Source organism: Schistocerca serialis, chromosome 6, assembly GCF_023864345.2.
Source record: "Schistocerca serialis cubense isolate TAMUIC-IGC-003099 chromosome 6, iqSchSeri2.2, whole genome shotgun sequence".
NCBI classification, from domain to species: Eukaryota; Metazoa; Arthropoda; class Insecta; order Orthoptera; family Acrididae; genus Schistocerca; species Schistocerca serialis.
This window is the reverse complement of record NC_064643.1, coordinates 127,161,780-127,182,830: the sequence shown is the minus strand read 5'-3', so window position 1 is coordinate 127,182,830 and position 21,051 is coordinate 127,161,780.

The following is a 21,051-nucleotide window of genomic DNA, read 5'->3' as shown; positions in this document are numbered from 1 at the left end:
CCGGTGAGTCCATAGATGGTGGTGTAATGGGTGTACGGTACAGCAGGCCACGCTTCGTCCCCCCCCCCCACCCCCCACCCCTCCCCTTTTGCGGTAGTTAAACTTGTCTGTCCTTGACCTGACTTAGTGCGCCGACACGTGGGAATTCTTCCTACCTATTGCGTGGAGAGGCTCTCTTAGGTTTATTCCCTTTACAGAGCCGTAGCAACGCCGTCGGATTCTGCAAGTCCAATGTTACCGTCTATTTTTAACGTAATGCAGTGGGAAAAAGTTTTTGTGCAAATAATATTTTCATGTGATGCCATTATAATGAACTTATTTAAGAAACACCGTAAAATGAACTTGTTCACACTGATAATATGCTAACTCGAGAGCATGGTCTATCACATGACTAGATCGGAAGGCTTCCTATCTGCGGCTGCCGACTACGGCGCCCAGTTGTAACTTGAGCGTACGATTGGTATAGCTCGTATAAGATCGTACACCTTCGATCATGCCCAAGTTATTCATTATTCATTAATAGCAGCGTTTCCTGGCATTGTAAAATTACTGAAAGGTAGTATTTATGACCCGTAGACTCCTCCTTAAATCTGACTGTCAAAAGGCAACCGCTGTTAGCAGATATTTATTAATAACAATCACCTGATTCGCGCCAGAATAAATGCACTTTCCCTAAGTATCTCTCTGCTGTGACGTCACGTGCGGTTTCTCCATCTGCACCTCATACCACTGGCTCTGAAAGCGCCAGATGGCCAACCGCCTCCGCTAGCAATCGTGGGAACGTACCGCTTGCTCCTTACTCCGTATGTCGCTCATACATTCAATTCACGTATTTTAAATAGCAAAACTGGAAATAAAGTAAAATGCTCTCTCATCTGCAAATAGAGGTACATCACGGCTACTTTTGGCTGGGTGACCTGTTCCATCTAACAGATAGGACAGCTACTTTACTATAGCCGAAGAATAGGGCAATAAGCAGGTGCTGATGGAAAAGGGGTGAAGTATGGGGAGAGTGGTGTGCTGTTTGGGTCATAACCTTCTCATCCACCAAAAAAAAAAAAAAAAAAAAATTAACTGAAAGCGCTTATGTTTTTACTTACATCAGCATCCAAGTTTCTCAGTTGATTTTTGGATAAAGCAGCACACAAACAGCCTAAAAATGCAAATTATTTCTATAAAATTACAAGCAACGTTTAACAATGAATACCTGAGGGATTTGCCACATGGATACGCCTGCAGTCTGACCGCCTGGAGAGAGAACACTCCTGTCAGAAAAAGGCGTCCATCAAAGGCGGACCATACTTGCCATCAGCAAAAAAATTCGACGCGGTTCGTGAGTTCACGGGTACAACCGAAAGCGGAAACAACTGAAAGAATTACAATGGTCCCCTCTCTCATTTACATATGCATTAAGCTATGGACTGCAGACCTCTGATAACGATCGTAGTGCTAAGTGCTGTAGTTATAATGCTGTAAGAGTTTGTTGCTATCGTAGTACTTAAATTCATTGGATGACACATAAAGTTGTAGGGTTTATAACTTATTTTTGGTATCGAAGAAGAGTGATCTGCCACGCTTCGTACCCGCACACTAGTCGTTTTTCAAACGGAGATGGTCATTAGTCGATAAGTTACGCCGCAGAAGTTCTGAGTGCCGGCAGTGTGATGTTTCGTTGTTAGCAGTGTTGTCGTTGCTGTTGAACCCAGAGAATCTAGTGAAGGAGTAGAGTGTTGGTCATGCTACTGAGCGGTCTGGAAATAGCTTTCAGTGCACGTAGATTAAGATATAAAGCATGCGGAATTTTGGAAACATGGTTTGGTTAAGATTAATATAGGAAGTGAAGAGTTCCAAGTATTGTTACTACACTGCTTGCTGGCACATAATTTATGATGTATTTGGAAAGTGGAAAGTTTTAGTGGGATTTTTTCCTTACTGTTTTGGGTCAGATAACTTCATCGTTCAGATGTGATTGAGCAGGGTTATCTATTCACGCGGCTTGCTCTCAGAAGTTACAGATTTACCACTCATTTGCCTTTTCGATAATTAATCTCTGGAATAGTGATATTTGGTAATAACAAGTAATTTTTTGTAAACATCGTTGTAATAGTCAAAGAATGAGTCTAAGTATTCACAATATAGTTTTTTAAAAGGTTAATGTCTTTCAGTCATTCAGCAAATATAAATTCCACCAATGTCCCCCTTACGAAAATTTTGATTTTTTGTTGTTTGTCGCCGCATTGGATTTTACAGAACACAGCGGTCAGACGTGAAGCTCGGTCTGTTTATCACAGTTGCACGTCCTTGTTTTGCTTTGTCAAAGACTTTCCTTTCTTTTCTTTTATTTAGCGGGTTTGCTACTTCTGTGTATTTTCACTCTCATTACGACTTTCGTTGCCGGATGTAAGCCATGAAAATTAGTCAGGGGCAATTTTACATCACAGTCCCGTCAAGACATTAAGATCTTTCCTAATTAGTTACTTTCCCCAATGACATTTCCAGATGAGATTTCTTATGCCAACAGTTTCATTTTTACAATGCATAATTTATGTTGCAATTTTATTTAGTCACTTACTTCACGCACATTCACAGGGAAATTTAGTAAAAACAATCTGGTTACTTATTATTTCAAAATTCGATTTGTAATTTCATGTAGCATTTTTGTTCTGTGTGTTGGAATTGCAAATCGTGTACTGTCACGTCACGCATTGTTGCAATGTTTTCTGCATCTGCACTGCACAATACAGCTTCACAGGACAGCTCATTTAGTTTATAGCTTTTGTTTTTCTAATTAATTTGATTGCAGTTAATTGCAATATTAGTACACAGCTATACAATTTCAGATATTTGGCTAATCATTTTGACCGATAGCGTTTCTTAATTGCACTATGTGTGTTGTTCAGGACAACAACGAAGAAACAGAAAGTTGAAGATATTAAACCAGTCCAGTTCTGGGTTTAGTTCACAACAAAAAAAAAAACATTATTATTAAAAAAAAGTTACGAGGTTCTTCCTCCCCCCCGCCCTCCCCCATGAACCATGGACCTTGCCGTTGGTGGGGAGGCTTGCGTGCCTCAACGATACAGATAGCCGTACCGCAGGAGCAACCACAACGGAGGTGTGTCTGTTGAGAGGCCAGACAAATGTGTGGTTCCTGAAGGGGGGCAGCAGCCATTTCAGTAGTTGCAGGGGCAACAGTCTGGATGATTGACTGATCTGGCCCTGTAACATTAACCAAAACGGCCTTGCTGTTGTGGTACTGCGAACGGCTGAAAGCAAGGGGAAACTACAGCCGTTATTTTTCCCGAAGGCATGCAGCTTTACTGTATGATTAAATGATGATGGCGTCCTCTTGGGTAAAATGTTCTGGAGGCAAAATAGTCCCCCATTCGAATCTCCGGGCGGGGACTACACAGGAGGACGTCATTATCAGAAGAAAGAAAACTGGCATTCTACGGATCGGAGCGTGGAATGACAGATCCCTTAATCGGGCACGTGGGTTGGAAAATTTAAAAAGGGAAATGGATAGGTTGAAGTTATATATAGTGGGAATTTGTGAAGTTCGGTGGCAGGAGGAACAAGACTTCTGGTCATGTGAATACACGGTTATAAATACCAAATCAAATAGGGGTAATGCAGGAATAGGTTTAATAATGAATAAAAAACTAGGAGTGCGGGTAAGCTACTTCAAGCAGCATAGTGGACGTATGATTGTGGCCAAGGTAGACACGAAGCCCATGCCTACTACAGTAGTACAAGTTTATATGCCAACTAGCTCTGCAGATGACGAAGAAATTGAAGAAATGTATGATGAGATAAAAGAAATTATTCAGGTAGTGAAGGGAGACGAAAATTTAATGGTCATGGGTGACTGGAATTCGACAGTAGGAAACGGGAGAGAAGGAAACATAGTAGGTGAATATGGATTGGGGCTAAGTAATGGAAGAGGAAGCTGTCTGGTAGAATTTTGCACAGAGCATAACTTAATCATAGCTAACACTTGGTTCAAGAATCATAAAAGAAGATTGTATACATGGAAGAATCCTGGAGGTACTAAAAGGTATCAGATAGATTATATAATGGTAAGACAGAGATTTAGGAACCAGGTTTTAAATTGTAAGACATTTCCAGGGGCGGATGTGGACTCTGACCACAATCTATTCGTTATGAACTGTAGATTAAAACTGAATAAACGGCAAAAAGGTGGGAATTTAAGGAGATGGGACCTGGATAAACTGAAAGAACCAGAGGTTGTACAGAGTTTCAAGGAGAGCGTAAGGGAACAATTGACAGGAATGGGGGAAAGAAATACAGTAGAAGACTAATGGGTAGCTCTGAGGGATGAAGTAGTGAAGATAGCAGAGGATCAAGTAGGTAAAAAGACGAGGGCTAGTAGAAATGCTTGGGTAACAGAACAAATATTGAATTTAATTGATGAAAGGAGAACATATAAAAATGCAATAAACGAAGCAGGCAAAAAGGAATACAAACGTCTCAAATATGAGATCGACAGGAAGTGCAAAATGGCTAAGCAGGGATGGCTAGAGGACAAATGTAAGGATGTAGAGGCTTATCTCACTAGGGGTAAGATAGATACAGCATACAGGAAAATTAAAGAGTCCTTTGGAGAAAAGAGAGTCACTTGTCTGAATATCAAGAGCTCAGATGGAAACCCAGTTCTAAGCGAAGAGGGGAAAGCAGGAAGGTGAAAGGAGTATACAGAGGGTCTATACAAGGGCGATTTATTTGAGGACAATATTATGGAAATGGAAGAGGATGTAGATGAAGATGAAATGGGAGATACGATACTGCGTGAAGAGTTTGACAGAGCACTGAAAGACCTGAGTCGAAACAAGGTCCCGGGAGTATACAACATTCCGTTAGAACTACTGACGGTCTTGGGAGAGCCAGTCCTGACAAAACCCTACCATCTGGTGAGCAAGATGTACGCGACAGGCGAAATACCCTCAGACTTTAAGAAGAATATAATAATTCGAACCCCAAAGAAAGCAGGTGTTGACAGATGTGAAAATTACCGAACTATCAGTTCAATATGTCACAGCTGCAAAATACTAACGCGAATTCTTTACAGACGAATGGAAAAACTGGTAGAAGCCGACCTCGGGGAAGATCAGTTTGGATTCCGTAGAAATGTTGGAACACGTGAGGCAATACTGACCTTACGACTTATCTTAGAAGAAAGATTAAGGAAAGGCAATCCTACGTTTCTAGCATTTGTAGGCTTAGAGAAAGCTTTTGACAATGTTGACTGGAATACTCTCTTTCAAATTCTAAAGGTTGCAGGGTAAAATACAGGGAGCGAAAGGCTATTTACAATTTGTACAGGAACCAGATGACAGTTATAAGAGTCGAGGGGCATGAAAGGGAAGCAGTGGTTGGGAAGGGAGTGAGACAGCGTTGTAGCTTCTCCCTGATGTTATTCAACTGTATATTGAGCAAGCAGTAAAGGAAACAAAAGAAAAATATGGAGTAGGTATTAAAATCCAGCGAGAAGAAATAAAAACTTTGAGGTTCGCCGATGACATTGTAATTCTGTCAGAGACAGCAAGGGACTTGGAAAAGCAGTTGAACGGAATGGACAGTGTCTTGAAAGGAGGATATAAGGTGAACATCAACAAAACCAAAACGAGGATAATGGAATGTAGTCGAATTAAGTCGGGTGATGCTGAGGGTATTAGATTAGAATATGAGACACTTAAAGTAGTAAAGGAGTTTTGCTATTTGGGGAGCAAAATAACTGATGATGGTCGAAGTAGAGAGGATATAAAATGTAGACTGGCAATGGCAAGGAAAGCGTTTCTGAAGAAGAGAAATTTGTTAACATCGAGTATAGATTTAAGAGTCAGGAAGTCGTTTCTGAAAGTATTTGTATGGAGTGTAGCCATGTATGGAAGTGAAACATTGACAATAAATAGTTTGGACAAGAAGAGAGTAGAAGCTTTTGAAATGTGGTGCTACAGAAGAATGTTGAAGATTAGGTGGGTAGATCACGTAACTAATGAGGAGGTTTTGAATAGAATTGGGGAGAAGAGAAGCTTGTAGCACAACTTGACAAGAAGAAGGGACCGTTTGGTAGGCCATGTTCTGAGGCATGAAGGCATCACAAATTTAGCATTGGAGGGCAGCGTGGAGGGTAAAAATCGTAGAGGGAGACCAAGAGATGAATACACTAAGCAGATTCAGAAGGATGTAGGTTGCAGTAGGTACTGGGAGATCAAGGAGCTTGCACAGGATGGATTAGCATGGAGAGCTGCATCAAACCAGTCTCAGGACTGAAGACCACAACAACAACATCAACGAAGTTCTCAAAATTTCGGACGAATACGTTTGAAATGGTGCTGTTTTCTGAATGGCAGTTCCATGAAATTTTACTAAAGAGTGCACTAAGGTCTAACGTAAGAACATCTGTATTACTGAAATATTAAAGCATATTTTTATTTTTGCACCCGCCGCTCTGCTCGCGTAGACTGTATGGTCTGCAGAGATTTTTTATTTAATCGATTTTTAATGTTTTTCACAAATTGTAACACCTAAGTTTCTCACGATAATAAGGCCATACATGCATGGTCTTTTCCTAATGTACTCCTGACCAAAAAGCTATTCTGCTAGCTGGAGTCCAAAGTTTATGTTAATCATGCGTTTTGCGTTCTTGTAGATTCATTTCCACAGCAACTTCCATCTCATAACAAATATTTAGTTGTATCTAACCGAGAACTGAAATACCTGTTCTCTTAAATTCAGCTTCAAAATATTGTTAATGTAACGAAATATTTTCTTAAAAATTTTCATCCCCTGTTGCACTCCCTTAGGGGTACAATTTCCAGGAACACTGAAATATGTATTTTCTTATACTACATGAATCGTGAAATGCAACTTATCATAGATGTAGCCTTAAAAATCCTTTAGTGGGTCTTTAGTAATGATTTACTTTCAAGCAAACTTTCACCCACTATTTTATCCCCTTAGTAGCTGAATTTCCAAAAATACTGAAATACGTATTTTTTATTTCTGACTGAAGAACCAAGTATCAGTTTTCGTATTTCTAGCCTCAAAATTGACTTAACAGTGATATAGTTTCAAAAAGCCTTCCATGCCCTATTTCACCCCGTTTGCAGTAGAATTTGAGACAATTACTTCTTAAACGATGCCTCAAGTATAACGTCCACACTATCTCCAAACTTCAAGTTTCTATCCTTAGCCGTTTGGACTTGGCGATGCTGAGTCACTGAACCAATGTAGCTCTATTTCAACGCCTTATGCGTTGAATTTCCAAAAACAATGGAACACAAACCTTTTTCATCTCTAACCGAGAAGCTTAACACCAATTTTCAAAGATTTCACGAATGCTAACGCAATGAAGTATTTTCATAAAACGTTTGACCCCCAATTTCGCCCCCTTAGGAGCTGAATTACCAAAAAACAGTGACGTGCGTATGTTTTGTTCTAACAGAGAAGCCAAATACACCTGGGCATTGAGTCAAAGAGAGCTTGGATGGCATGTATAGATACAGCTGCCCATGCAGCTTCAACACGATACCACGGTTCAGCAAGAGTAGTGACTGCCGTATTGTGACGAGCCAGTTGCTCGGCCACCATTGACCAGACGTTCTCAGTTGGTGAGAGAGCTGGACAATGTGCTGGCCAGGGCAGCAGTCGAACATTTTCTGAATCCAGAAAGGCCCGTACAGGACCTGCTTAAATGCAGGGTTTCGCAGGGATCGAATGAAGGGTAGAGCCACGGGTCGTAACACATCTGAAATGAAACGTCCACTGTTCAAAGTACCATCAATGCGAACAAGAGGTGACCGAAACGTGTAACCAAAGGCACCCCATACCATCACGCCGGATGATACGCTAGTATGGCGATGACGAATACAGGCTTCCAATGTGCGTTCACCGCGATGTCGCCAAACACGGATGCGACCATCATGATGCTGTAAACAGAACCTGGATTCATCCGAAAAAATGACGTTTTGCCATTCGTGCACCCAGGTTCGTCGTTGAGTACACCATCGCAGGCGTTTCTGTCCGTGATGCAGCGTCAAGGGTAACGAGAGCCATGGTGTCCGAGCTGCAAACGTCGTCGAACTTTTCGTGCAGATGGTTGTTGTCTTGCAAACGTCCCCCATCTGTTGAGCCAGGGATCGAGACGTGGCTGCACGATCAGTTACAGCCATGCAGATAAGATGCCTGTCATCTCGACTGCTAGTGATACGAGGCCGTTGGGATCTAGCACGGCGTTCCGTATTACCCTCCTGAACCCGCCGATTCCGTATTCTGCTAACAGTCATTGGATCTAGACCAACGCGAGAAGCGAAGTCGCGATACGATAAACCGCAATCACGATAGGCTACAATCCTACCTCTATCAAAGTTGGAAACGTGATGGTACGCATTTCTCCTCCTTACACGAGGCATCGAAACTACGTTTCACCTGGCAACGCCGGTCGACTGCTGTGTGAGTAAGAGAAATCGGATGGAAACTTTCCTCATGTCAGCACGTTGTAGGTGTCGCCACCGGCGCCAACCTAGTGTGAATGCTGTGAAAAGCTAACCATTTGCATATCACAGCATCTTCTTCCTGTTGGTTAAATTTCGCGTCTGCAGCACGCCATCTTCGTGGTGTAGCAGTTTTAATGGCCAGTAGTGTACATTCTCTCCGCTTTCGATTCAAGTCAGCCACGTATGCGACATAGCGCTTGCCGATCTGACGTCGAGAGAGTCCGAGCCAGAGTGACCAAAAATTTGCTTCTCCTTCCGCCTGGCGTCCCCGTGAAAAGAACAGACGACCTAGTCCAGCATCGGCCAGTCAAGACGCGTGGCGTGAAGAAAGTGCCACCGAAATTCCCCACCCTACGAGAAAAAATTTGAAAGAACCGATCACGCTCCCCGACGAAAGAAAAGGCAGAGTCTCTGGTAACTGACACGTAAGGCGCCGGACTGTCGCGAAGTGCCTCTACTCAGTAAATGTCGGACGTAACCGACAAGTTTCCTCCGTGAAAGAAAAGAACATGTCTTAAACGCATAAGGCCAGACGAGGCAGCGGACCGCTTCCATCCCATGGCGTGAGAGGTGGCTGCCATCAGGAGTTCCTCACCACAGAAAATTCGAAACACAGCCGACTAGGCACCCTCGCGAAAGGCAAGAGCAGAGTTACCGGCAACGACCACGCTAGGTGCCGACGCTTCGCTACCCCGCGGCACGTAGTGAGGTTGAACTCAGGAGGCCCTCTCCCAATACATTCGGCTACATGGCACAACTTGCATTACTTTAGCAAAAGTCAAAAACTGCGCATACATCACCTCTACATGGAGTGTATCTAATTACAGAAGAAAACAGGATACGAAAAGAGCTGATGATTATTCTTTTGCAATTATTTCTGTCACTTCTTGGAGTTAATACATTCAGTCTCTTTATCAGAGTGGCTGAAATTCGTACCTCTTGAAACAAGTCAGCTAGACAACTGGCCGACGTGTTTGAACGTGATCTCACGGAATCATCCCTATTTCGTCGCACGGACATAAAATCGCCGCAGACTGATCGGACACAAACTACACTGAGCTTCAGAACTGCAAACACAATAAACATTAATAGGAGTGGTGTCTCACGTTAACATACAAACAGTACGGTTCGAAATGAAGGCGTGGCTATACATACCTCGAGTGGTGAGGTAAGTAAAGGTACTGCGTCACCCGAAATTTTTGCAGCAAAAATGATACAAAACCTACCGTAGCCTCCAATCGTATCTGCAGCATTCTACAAGGGAATTATTCCACTGTAGTTTCCCCTGGAGGGTAAAGCTTATCCGTCGTAACGAAAAAATTATATAATAATTCCTTCGTGCGACATGCTGTGTGTAACGTGTGCTCGGCTAGGTAACTCACTTTTTTCCAGATGCTGGAACTGCGTCGGTGATATCTTACCACTTTCTGTCCACACTATGTGTGTGAACGGAACCATCCACGAAGTTCACAATATGGTTCTTTGTTAAGTGCTGAGAACTTTCAGTACCTACAGTGTCCTATGACTTTCAGCAGTCACTTGTGATAGCTGTCCCAGGGAGAATCATTTCCTTGATTATTCATATCAAGACTTCCCTAGTCCTTGCTCCTAAAGGCGGAAGGAAGACCTTTAGTGATCCACACTGGATTCCACCCACAGCCCATTGTTAGAATAATGTTTAGCATACACAAGCTAAGTGCCTTCAGTATTCTGTTAACAAACCTAGTCTGCATATTCTCACTTGGTCTCTATAAAAAGTTAGCATTCCAGTGATAGCTGACCTGCAATCATATTTCTGTTTCTCTTTTCAGTGATACTTTCATTGAATGTAAAAAAGAAGTGATAGTATGTGTTCTTTTGATTGCTTCAAAGGTTAATGATTTTATATAATGGAGACTGGCATATTATTACATACAGAGGCTGTCTATAACTGTACAGTGCCTCATGAACAATGTGAACAACATTCAAGACATGGATGGATGTCAGTATAACTTTATACACACACACACACGTCATTGGCGGTCATATGAATTATTAGAGTTACAGTGCTCTCTCATACGGAGTATGACCAAAAGAGTGAGTTAGTGTTGTTCGTGTCTATTGTTGTTGCCAAGCGTAGTAGTGTATAGATATTCAGAAGCTTCCTTTACCAGGATAAAGGTTGGCTGGCAGCTTTTCTAGGAGCTCTTTGCGGTGTGGGGGAGTAGCCATGTATGTGAAAAACGGTATCCCATTTGAGTCAATTGATGTTTCAAAGTACTGCACTGAAAAGGTGTTTGAATGTTGTGCAGGTGTGGTTAAATTTAGTGGAGCTAAACTTCTTACTGTTGTTATTTATAGATCCCCAGACTCCGATTTCACAACATTTTTGCTAAAGTTAGAGGAGGTTCTTGGTTCACTTTATAGGAAATACAAAAAGTTAGTTATATGTGGTGACTTCAATATTAATTGTATAAGTGATTGTGCAAGGAAAAGGATGCTGGTAGACCTCCTTAATTCATATAATCTTATGCAAACCGTATTCTTTACAACGAGAGTGCAAGGGAACAGTAGAACAACCATAGACAATATTTTTATTCATTCGTCATTATTAGAAGGGGATTCTGTTAGCAAAAAGGTGAATGGCCTTTCAGATCATGATGCACAAATTTTAACTCTAAAAGATTTTTGTGCTGCAACACGTGTTACATATAGTCATCAGATGTTTAGGAAAGCTGATCCAGTTGCTGTACAGACTTTTGTAAACCTTATCAAGGAACAAGAGTGGCAAGATGTTTATAGTGCTGATACAGTAGACGATAAATATAATGCTTTCCTCAAGACTTTTCTCGTGCTCTTTGAAAGTTGCTTTCCGTTAAAACGTTCAAAACAGGGTACTAGCACAAACAGGCAGCCAGGGTGGCTGACTAAAGGGATAAGAATATCTTGTAGAACAAAGTGGCAATTATATCAAAACGTTAGAAACAGTCAAAAACTAAATGCAGCAGCCCATTACAAACAGTATTGTAAGGTGCTTAAAAAAGTTATTAGGAAGGCAAAAAGTATGTGGTATGCAGATAGAATAGCTAAGTCTCAGGATAAAATTAAAACCATATGGTCAGTCGTAAAGGAAGTGGCTGGTCTGCAGAGACAGGTCGAGAATATAGAATCAGTGCGGAGTGGGGATGTCCGTGTTACTGATAAGTCGCATATATGTACAGTACTTAATAATCACTTTCTGAATATAGCAGGTGAACTAAATAGAAACCTAGTCCCAACAGGGAATCATATAGCGCTCTTAGAAAAAAGTGTTCCGAGACTGTTACCGGAAATGCTCCACCATGATACTGACAAGAGAGAGATTGAGTTAATAATTAAATCACTAAAGACCAAGAACTCTCATGGATATGACGGGGTATCTAGCAGAATACTGAAGTATTGTTCCACGTATGTTAGCTCAGTACTTAGCCATATCTGTAACTTTTCCTTTAGGAGTGGTCGGTTTCCTGACCGATTAAAGTACTCGGTAGTGAAGCCACTTTATAAAAAGGGAGACAGGGATAATGTTGACAATTATAGACGTATTTCTATGCCATCGGTGTTTGCTAAAGTTATCGAGAGGGTTGTATATACAAGGTTACTGCAGCATTTAAATTCACATAATTTGCTGTCAAATGTAGAGTTTGGTTTTAGAAATGGCTTAACAACTGAAAATGCTATAGTCTCTTTTCTCTGTGAGGTTTTGGACGGATTAAATAAAAGGTTGCGAACGTTAGGTGTTTTCTTTGATTTAACGAAGGCTTTTGACTGTGTTGACAACAAAATATTACTGCAGAAGCTGGAACATTATGGAGTAAGGGGAGTAGCTTACAATTGGTTCGCCTCCTACTTTAAGAACAGAAAGCAGAAGGTAATCCTCCGCAATATTGAGAGTGGTAATGATGTTCAGTCCCAATGGGGCACTGTTAAATGGGGTGTTCCCCAAGGGTCGGTGCTGGGGCCACTGCTGTTTCTTATTTATGTAAATGATATGCCTTCTAGTATTACAGGTGATTAAAAAATATTTCTGTTTGCTGATGACACCACCTTGGTAGTGAAGGATCTGGTGTGTAATATTGAAACATTATCAAATAATGTAGTTCATGATATAAGTTCGTGGCTTGTGGAAAATAATTTGATGCTAAATCACAGTAAGACTCAGTTTTTACAGTTTCTAACCCACAATTCAACAAGAACTGACATTTTAATCAGACAGAATGGGCATGTTATAAGCGAGACGGAACAGTTCAAGTTCCTAGGCGCACGGATAGATAGTAAGCTGTTGTGGAAAGCCCATGTTCAGGATCTTGTTCAGAAACTAAGTGCCGCTTTATTTACCATTAGAACAGTATCTGAAATAAGTGACATTTCAACACGAAAAGTAGTATACTTCGCATATTTTCATACGCTTATGTCATATGGTATTATTTTTTGGGGTAATTCTTCTGATTCAAAAAGGGTATTTTTGGCTCAAAAACGGGCTGTTCGAGCTATGTATGGTGTAAGTTCGAAAACCTCTTGTCGACCCCTATTCAATAGTCTGGGAATTTTGACATTGCCCTCACAGTATGTATTTTCTTTAATGTCGTTTGTTGTTAGCAATATTAGCTTATTCCCAAGAGTTAGCAGCTTTCACTCAGTTAATACTAGGCAGAAATCAAATCTGCATGTGGAATGCACTTCCTTGACTCTTGTGCAGAAAGGAGTGCAGTATTCTGCTGCATCCATTTTCAATAAGCTACCACAAGAACTCAAAAATCTTAGCAGTAGCCCAAACACTTTTAAGTCTAAACTGAAGAGTTTCCTCATGGCTCACTCCTTCTATTCTGTCGAGGAGCTCCTGGAAGAGCTAAAAAATTGAGCAAATTCAGTGTTACATTCTTGATTTTCTTTATTTAAACTAACGACTTGTCGCCTGAATATGTTTCTTATATTTCATTTTATCTGTTTCTACAATCGTGTTGTAATTTCATGTATTGACTCGTTCCATGACCATGGAGACTTCTCCTAAATGTGGTCCCACGGAACAATAAATAAATAAATAAAATAAATAAATAAGAAGGGCCGCGAACGTCAGATGTTGAGGGATCACGGTGGACACGGAGATGCCGTGTGCTCGTGTGAGATAACGTTGTCACCACCTGACTCTTTGAAAGAGGCCTCGTTTTGGGTCTCCAGTTGGCCGGATGGTCGAATCATGCAGTTTCCAGAATTGTTGGGCATTCACGTGTGACAGAGGCTCTAAGCTGGACTTCATGTGAATGTGAGGTTAGGCACATTCTTTAAGATTCTGGTCGACATCGTCTGGCCATCACACAGGAGGATCGCCGTGTTATGAACCAAGCACATCGTAACATCTGCACGTCTTCACCTCCCGTCCGAGAACAGGTAACCTTCTTTATTACCCTGTGCCATTGCTCAGAGACTACCAGCAACCAGACAAGTGAATTACAGTTCCATGTGTAGGCTACCGTTAGCATTACCATACAAATAGCTGCATTTGGAGTGGTGCACTGACAGGGAAGCATGAACTGCTGATGAATGGGGCCGGCCGCGATGGTCTCGCGGTTCTAGGCGCTCAGTCCGGAACCGCGCGACTGCTACGGTCGCAGGTTCGAATCCTGCTTCGGGCATGGATGTGTGTGATGTCCTTAGGTTAGTTAGGTTTAAGTAGTTCTAAGTTCTAGGGGACTGATGACCACAGCTGTTAAGTCCCATAGTGCTCAGAGCCATTGCTGATGAATGGCACTACAATGTGTTCAGCGATGAGCCACAGTTCAGGACTACCCCAGATGATCAACATCAGCGAGTATAGTGGCTTTTTGGGCAAAGGCTCCATTCCTTCACTTTTATGGACAGGTATAGAGGTTTTATCCCTGGCGCCATAGTGTGCAGAGCCATAGGGCACGACTTCGGGTCATGACTAGTAGTGAGTGAGAAAACTCTGACAGCACAGACCTGCTCCTGATGTCAAATCCAAGAATGCTATGGTTGTCAGGAGTGGTACGAGCAGGGTGAGACGAGAAGCATCTACTCGTGATTTGGGTCATCAAGAAGACATCACTCACAACGAAAAGTTTATTGATCACAAACACAGGATTATCTTCCCCAAGCGCTGGCAGCTCAGTAGGACAAGCAGTGTCCAGACTCAGTCATCAGTAGGAGGCATGCATTGCCCGGCAGCTCTGATATATTGTTGTTACGTGACGGTTGGTCGATGGCCACACACTACCTGCTCCAAACTCCCGGAACATGGTCTTCAAGGTGCTGTTTCTGCTGCACCAGTGCCTGAATAGGCACTGTTACGTTATAATTGGGCTTTCTTGTGTCGCTTTGGTTTGTCACCAGTACTACAGCATGCGCCTGTTGCCATGATGTCATTGTGCTCTTTTTGTGGACCGGGGAGCTTGGCTAGCCCCGCTTGTCACGCTCGCTTCCGTGTTGAGCTTGGCCAGCTCAGCAGATCCTCCTAGCTGTCAAGATGCTAGTTGTTCACTCAGGTCCCTTGACTCCTGGCGTCACCAGTTAAGAACTTTAGTGATAGCTTGTAATACTAATCCGGCGTGCAACAAAAAATGTGTGGGACCAGTTCTGATGTCAACTTTATCGCAGTGTGAGATCCAGGACGTCAAGGACCGATTACAACTGTTGTGGGCTATGGTACCAAGATTTTATGACACCCTTCCCAACCAAACGTGTGCATGAATCAAGCCAGAGGAGTTGCAAGATAATACTATAAATGGTTTTATAGTGCCAAGTTCTTTGTAATTTTGACTCGCTGAGTAACTGAAATTAAATCACTTACTCTCTGAATGCAGGAAGTTTAGTTTCGTTTCCACTTTCCCTTCTGTGTGATCCCCTTTTTTTGTCAGACAATGTGTTTCAATTAATAAACAGTCACTGGTGATTGCATGAGAGCACCTAGGACAGCTCAGAGATCCCTTAACTATGATTCATAACGCAAGTGGAACTGGTATGAGTTGTGTGTTAAATCATCCTCTCAAACATGTACGATGACACCATGACCTGCACTAGTCGCAGACTTTGTCCTGGAACTTCTGCGATCAGTGGAAGTCGGCTGACTTCGTGGCGCTCCTGACTGTTTACACTCATGGCCAACCTTAGCTACGAAACAATATTGAGCTCCACAACAAGTATCCGTTACTAATATACACTGTCCACTCACATTAATGTGATTACTAGATAAAAGGTTGAATAACCCCCTTTTGCAACGCGGTACGCTCGGAGACGAGCAGCAAGAGCGTTAGTGAAGTTATGTAAGGTACAGACAGGGATGTGAAGCCATCCTGACTCCCCTGACTCCAATGTCGCGGCCAGCTGCAGTAGGTTTCTCGGTTAAGGATCCGTGGCGCGAACAGCTCGATCGAGGTGATCCCACTGATTCTCGACTGGCGAGTGGGTTTAAATTCGGGGAGTTTGATGGCTGAATAGTGTGGTAAACTTATCCTGGTGCTCTTTGTACTACGCACCTACACTGCGAGATGTATGACATGTTCCGTTTTCCTGCTGGTAAACGGCATTGTTCTGAGGAAGACAAAATTGCATGTAGGGGGGTACCTGATCCCCAAGGATACATGCTTGCTTATGTTGATCCATTGTGCCTTCCAGAATGACGATGTCACCCAGGGATGCTCCCCGGCCCGGAACCTTCCGACGATTGTTCCAGAGTGTTTTAACGTGACTAGTCTTGAAAGGCCACCTGTCAACTTTCGATGGACGACCAGTTGCATTTGCCGTCGATTAACAGGAGTTAGATTGGTGCATGAACCTAGAGCATGCTGCGGGGGCATATGCAAAAAGAATTTGTAAATTTGTGATAAGTTCTTACGGGACCAAACTGCTAAGGTCATCGGTCCCGAACCTTACGCACTAATTAATCTAACTTAAACTAACTTGCACACACAACCATGCCCGAGGGAGGACTCGAACATCCGACGGGGGGGGGGGGGGGGGGGGGAGAGAGAGAGAGAGGCCGCGCGGACCGTGACAAGACGCCCGAGACCACGCGGCTACCCAGCGCGGCGCCATATGCAGTAACGTTCGCTGCAACGTCGTTGATGAGATACTGTCGGTAGCTCCTTAGTTCATTTGGGCGGTGAATCCTCAACAGTTGAGCACGTCCTTTGGCCCATACACAACTCGGCATCCATCATTCACCTCGGTCTTCTATGCCCCATGGTTCACCGTAGTTGCCTCGGAGCCCGTTTTCAATAACGCCATTTTGTCATGCGCGGTATACTTTATCCACTGTGTGGGAATGCTTCCACACTTGGCCCGAAAGCCAATGATGATATACATTCGCACGTCAGATAAATCACTCCGTTTCCACATTTTGACAGTGGCTGCACTGTTTTCCGCGTCCTCTTGACACGCTTTATATACCCTCCATTGCCACTGGTGCCACCTGTAGTCTGTGAGTCGTTATTGCTCGTCGATTACGAACATAGGCGGTTGTCACACCATTCTGACAGGACAACATAACACTGATCCGTATGCAGTCTTCTGCTAATGTTACTTACAACAATGAGTGAAGAAGCTTCACTGGTCAGCAGTCCTTGTAGCGATTCGCCCTGAATTCTGCTCGTAGTACATTGGCTGGTGGAACGCTCCCTGCCTCCATCTCCCAGTACAGCCAGCTCATAATTTACACTGAAGTGCCAAAGAAACTGGTATAGACATTCGTATTCAAATACAGAGATATTTAAATATGCAGATTACGGCGCTGCTGCTGGCAACGCCTTTGTAAGACATCAAGTATCTGGCGCAGTTGTTAGATCGGTTACTTCTACTACAATGGCAGGTTATCAAGATTTAAGTGAGTTTCAACGTGGTGTTACAGTCGGCGCACGAGCGATGGGACACAGCATCTCCGAGGCAACGATGAAGTGGGGATTTTCCCGTACAATCATATCAAGAGAGTACCGTGAATATCAGGAATCCGGTAAAAAGTGAAATCTCCGACACCGCTGCGGCCGGAAAGAGATCCTGCAAGAACTGGACCAACAACGGCTGAAGAGAACCGTTCAGCGTGACAGAAGTGCAACACTTCTGCAAATTGTTGCAGGTTTCAGTCCTGGGCGACGAACAACTGTCAGCGTGCGAACCAATCAACGAATCATCATCGATATGGACTTCTGGAGCCGAAGGCCGACTCGTGCACCCTTGATGACTGACATCACAAAGCTTTACGCCTCGCCTGGGCCCGTCAACACCGACATTGGACTGTTGATGGCAGGAAACATTTGCCTGGTCGGAAGAGTCTCGTTTCAAATTGTATCGAGCAGATGTACGTGTATGGGTATGGAGACAACCTCATGAAGCTATGGATCCTGCATGTCAGCAGGGGGCTGTTTAAGCTGGGGGAGGTTCTGTAATGGTATGGGGCGTGTGCAATTGGAGTGATGTGGGACTCCTGATACGTCTAGGTACTACACTGACAGGTGACACGTACGTAAGCATCCTGTCTGTTGCGTCCTTTCATGTCCATTGTGGATTCGACGTACCTGATCAATTCCAGAAAGACAATGCGGCACCCCACACGTCTAGAATTGTTACGGAGTATTTAGCATATCTGGGATGCCTCGCAACGTGCTCTTCAGAAGAGATCTCCAACCCTTCGTACTCTTACAGATTTTTTTTGTTTTTTTGTTTTTTTTGGGGGGGGGGGGAGGAGACCAGACAGCGAGGTCATCGGTCTCATCGGATTAGGGGCGGATGGGGAAGGAAGTCGGCCGTGTCCTTTGAAAGGAACCATCCCGGCATTTGCCTGGAGCGATTTAGGAAAATCACGGAAAACCTAAATCAGGATGGCCGGACGCGGGATTGAACCGTCGTCCTCCCGAATGCGAGTCCAGTGTGCTAACCACTGCGCCACCTCGCTCGGTCTTACAGATTTATGGACAGCCCTGCAGGACTCATGGAGTCAGTTCCCTCCAGCACTACTGCAGAAATTAATCGAGTCCATGTCACGTGGTGCTGCGGCACTGCTGCGTGGTCGCGCGGCCCTAAACGATATTAGACTGTGTACCAGTTTCTTTCCCTCATCAGTGTATTACAAGCTATGAGCTGGCTGTACTGGGAGAAGGAGGTGGGGCCTGGCCGCCAGCCAATGTGCTACGAGATTGAGATTTTCACTCTGCAGCGGAGTGTGCGCTGATATGAAACCTCCTGGCAGATTAAAACTGTGTGCCGGACCGAGACTCGAACTCGGGACCTTTGCCTTTGGCGGGCCAGTGCTCTACCAACTGAGCTACCCAAGCACGACTCACGCCCCGTCCTCACAGCTTGACTTCTGCCAGTACCTCGTCTTCTACCTTCCAAACTTAACAGAAGCTCTCCTGCGAACCTGCCAGGAAGTTTCAAAGTGCTACGAGGCGTTGGCAAGCTTCTGCCCTCAGCATCCGCCGCTCAGGAGCCACCTTAAAGTGTCTAATCAGTACTGCAAAGACTGGCAGAAGTAGCCCGAGCAGCCACCATCTTGAATTTTTTTGCGTAGCTAACATGGCGTATTTGCTGGACGCTAAAATTTTACACGGATTCAGTGAGTCACCATATCAAAAGCCTCTCCAAAATGCGCCATTTTTAGTATGAGTTGTTCGTGTGAAGCGTCGGGAAATGTCACGTCGGCGTTTTAACACGGTACCAAGGAGGGCCACGATCCACTGGACGTCGCTGTTACCTCTCGCACAGTGACTCGCGCCTCCCCGGTCCGGCAGGTGGGCCCCGGCTGGAGCCCGCCGCGCCGGACCGCGGCACGCACGTGGCCTCGCACAGCACCGCGGCTGGTGTTTAATTTCCGCCGGTCGCCGCGCGCGCCGCCGATACCGCGCGGTCAGGAAATTGTCAGCGGCTGTCTCCTCTGCTGACGGACGCCCCAGCTGCACAGCAATTTGCGTGAGTGCTTTTCTCGCCCGCGACGCACGCTCGCATTCTATTCCGGTGAGCTGTCCGCCGCTACAATGGCTGCTCTCGGCGATCGAGGCTCCTCGTCACTATTTCTGGAATATTCCACTGACACCTCAAACTTGTGCCCCACACCTAGCGAGGCCAGTAGTGCACGCAAAGTAGCAGTTATTTTAGCCATTTCACGTGCTGCCATTTAACAGTCTTTGTAACTTCCTGACCTAATTGAGGGCCGGAATGGCCGTGCGGTTCTAGGCGCTACAGTCTGGAACCGCGCGACCGCTACGGTCGCAGGTTCGAATCCTGCCTCGGGCATGGATGTGTGTGATGGCCTTAGGTTAGTTAGGTTTAAGTAGTTCTAAGTTCTAGGGGACTGATGACCTCAGAAGTTAAGTCCCATAGTGCTCAGAGCCATTTGAACCATTTTGACCTAATTGTCCGGCACTTAGACGAATAGTCAGTGCGTCTGACTGCCACGCAGCTGTTCGGGGTTCGATTTACGGCGCACTGGTAATTTGCTCCGCTCGGGGACTGGCACTTTGTGTTCATTATCATTTCATCATCAACATCATCGACGCACAAGTCGCCCAGTGTGGTGTCAGCTGAAAAGACCTGCGCTCGGCGGCCAAACTCCAAATGGTTCAAATGGCTCTGAGCACTATCCGACTTAACATCAGAGGTCATCAGTCCCCTGGAACTTAGAACTACTTAAATCTAACTAACCTAAGGACATCACACACTGTGGTGTGCGTACTGTAAGACCTTCAGTACACACACCATCAGATTATTTGACTTGTCGCTCTAATGAAGTAGGCGAGTGTCTGCAAAATGTCTCGTGGTCTTATCGTGGCGTGTTTATCTTCTGCAGTTAGGCCAGACGATAGAAAGCCACTTGCACACTTAGAGTAGCAGATCGACGGTGACCAACCGTAAACAGAACTTGATTAATTTTCACACTCATTTATTAAAATAATAACAAGCATAAAAATTACTTAACTTGGTTCTGGATGCTATTTACAATTGACAATCTGAAGTTCCTTTGGTATTGGTATGTTAATCTTATTCTCACATATATATCTGATACTTGACAAAATTGTCTATACATTTATCTTCATGGCTATGTACAGGAATATGGCGATCTTATTAGGCGCAGACTGAAACTAGACTATAGACTGGTACAGACAAATGTAGAACACGTACAGACTGGTACAGACTAATGCAGACTGGTACAGACCGGTGCAGACAATTGCAGACTGGTAGAGACTAATCGGAGGTCTGTACACTTGTTATAATACCTCGCGCATTCATGTATCACTGCGCGAGTGTGATACGTGAGGAGAAAAGGTTCTGCGTTAGCAGCAATCTCATTGGCTGCGTTACATTTTAATACGCGGATTGGCAGAAGCAGAATTTGGTCCGTCTCTATGGCAGCGCGATCTCGTAGTCCGGAGACGGACGAGCGCTGCCCCTGCGCTGTTGTGCTTAGCGGGACGTGCTCTAGTGGGAAAGTTGTGTACGCGCTGAGTACGCGGAACTATGTACACAACACACACATCCATGCCCGAGGCAGCATTCGAACCTGCGACCTTAG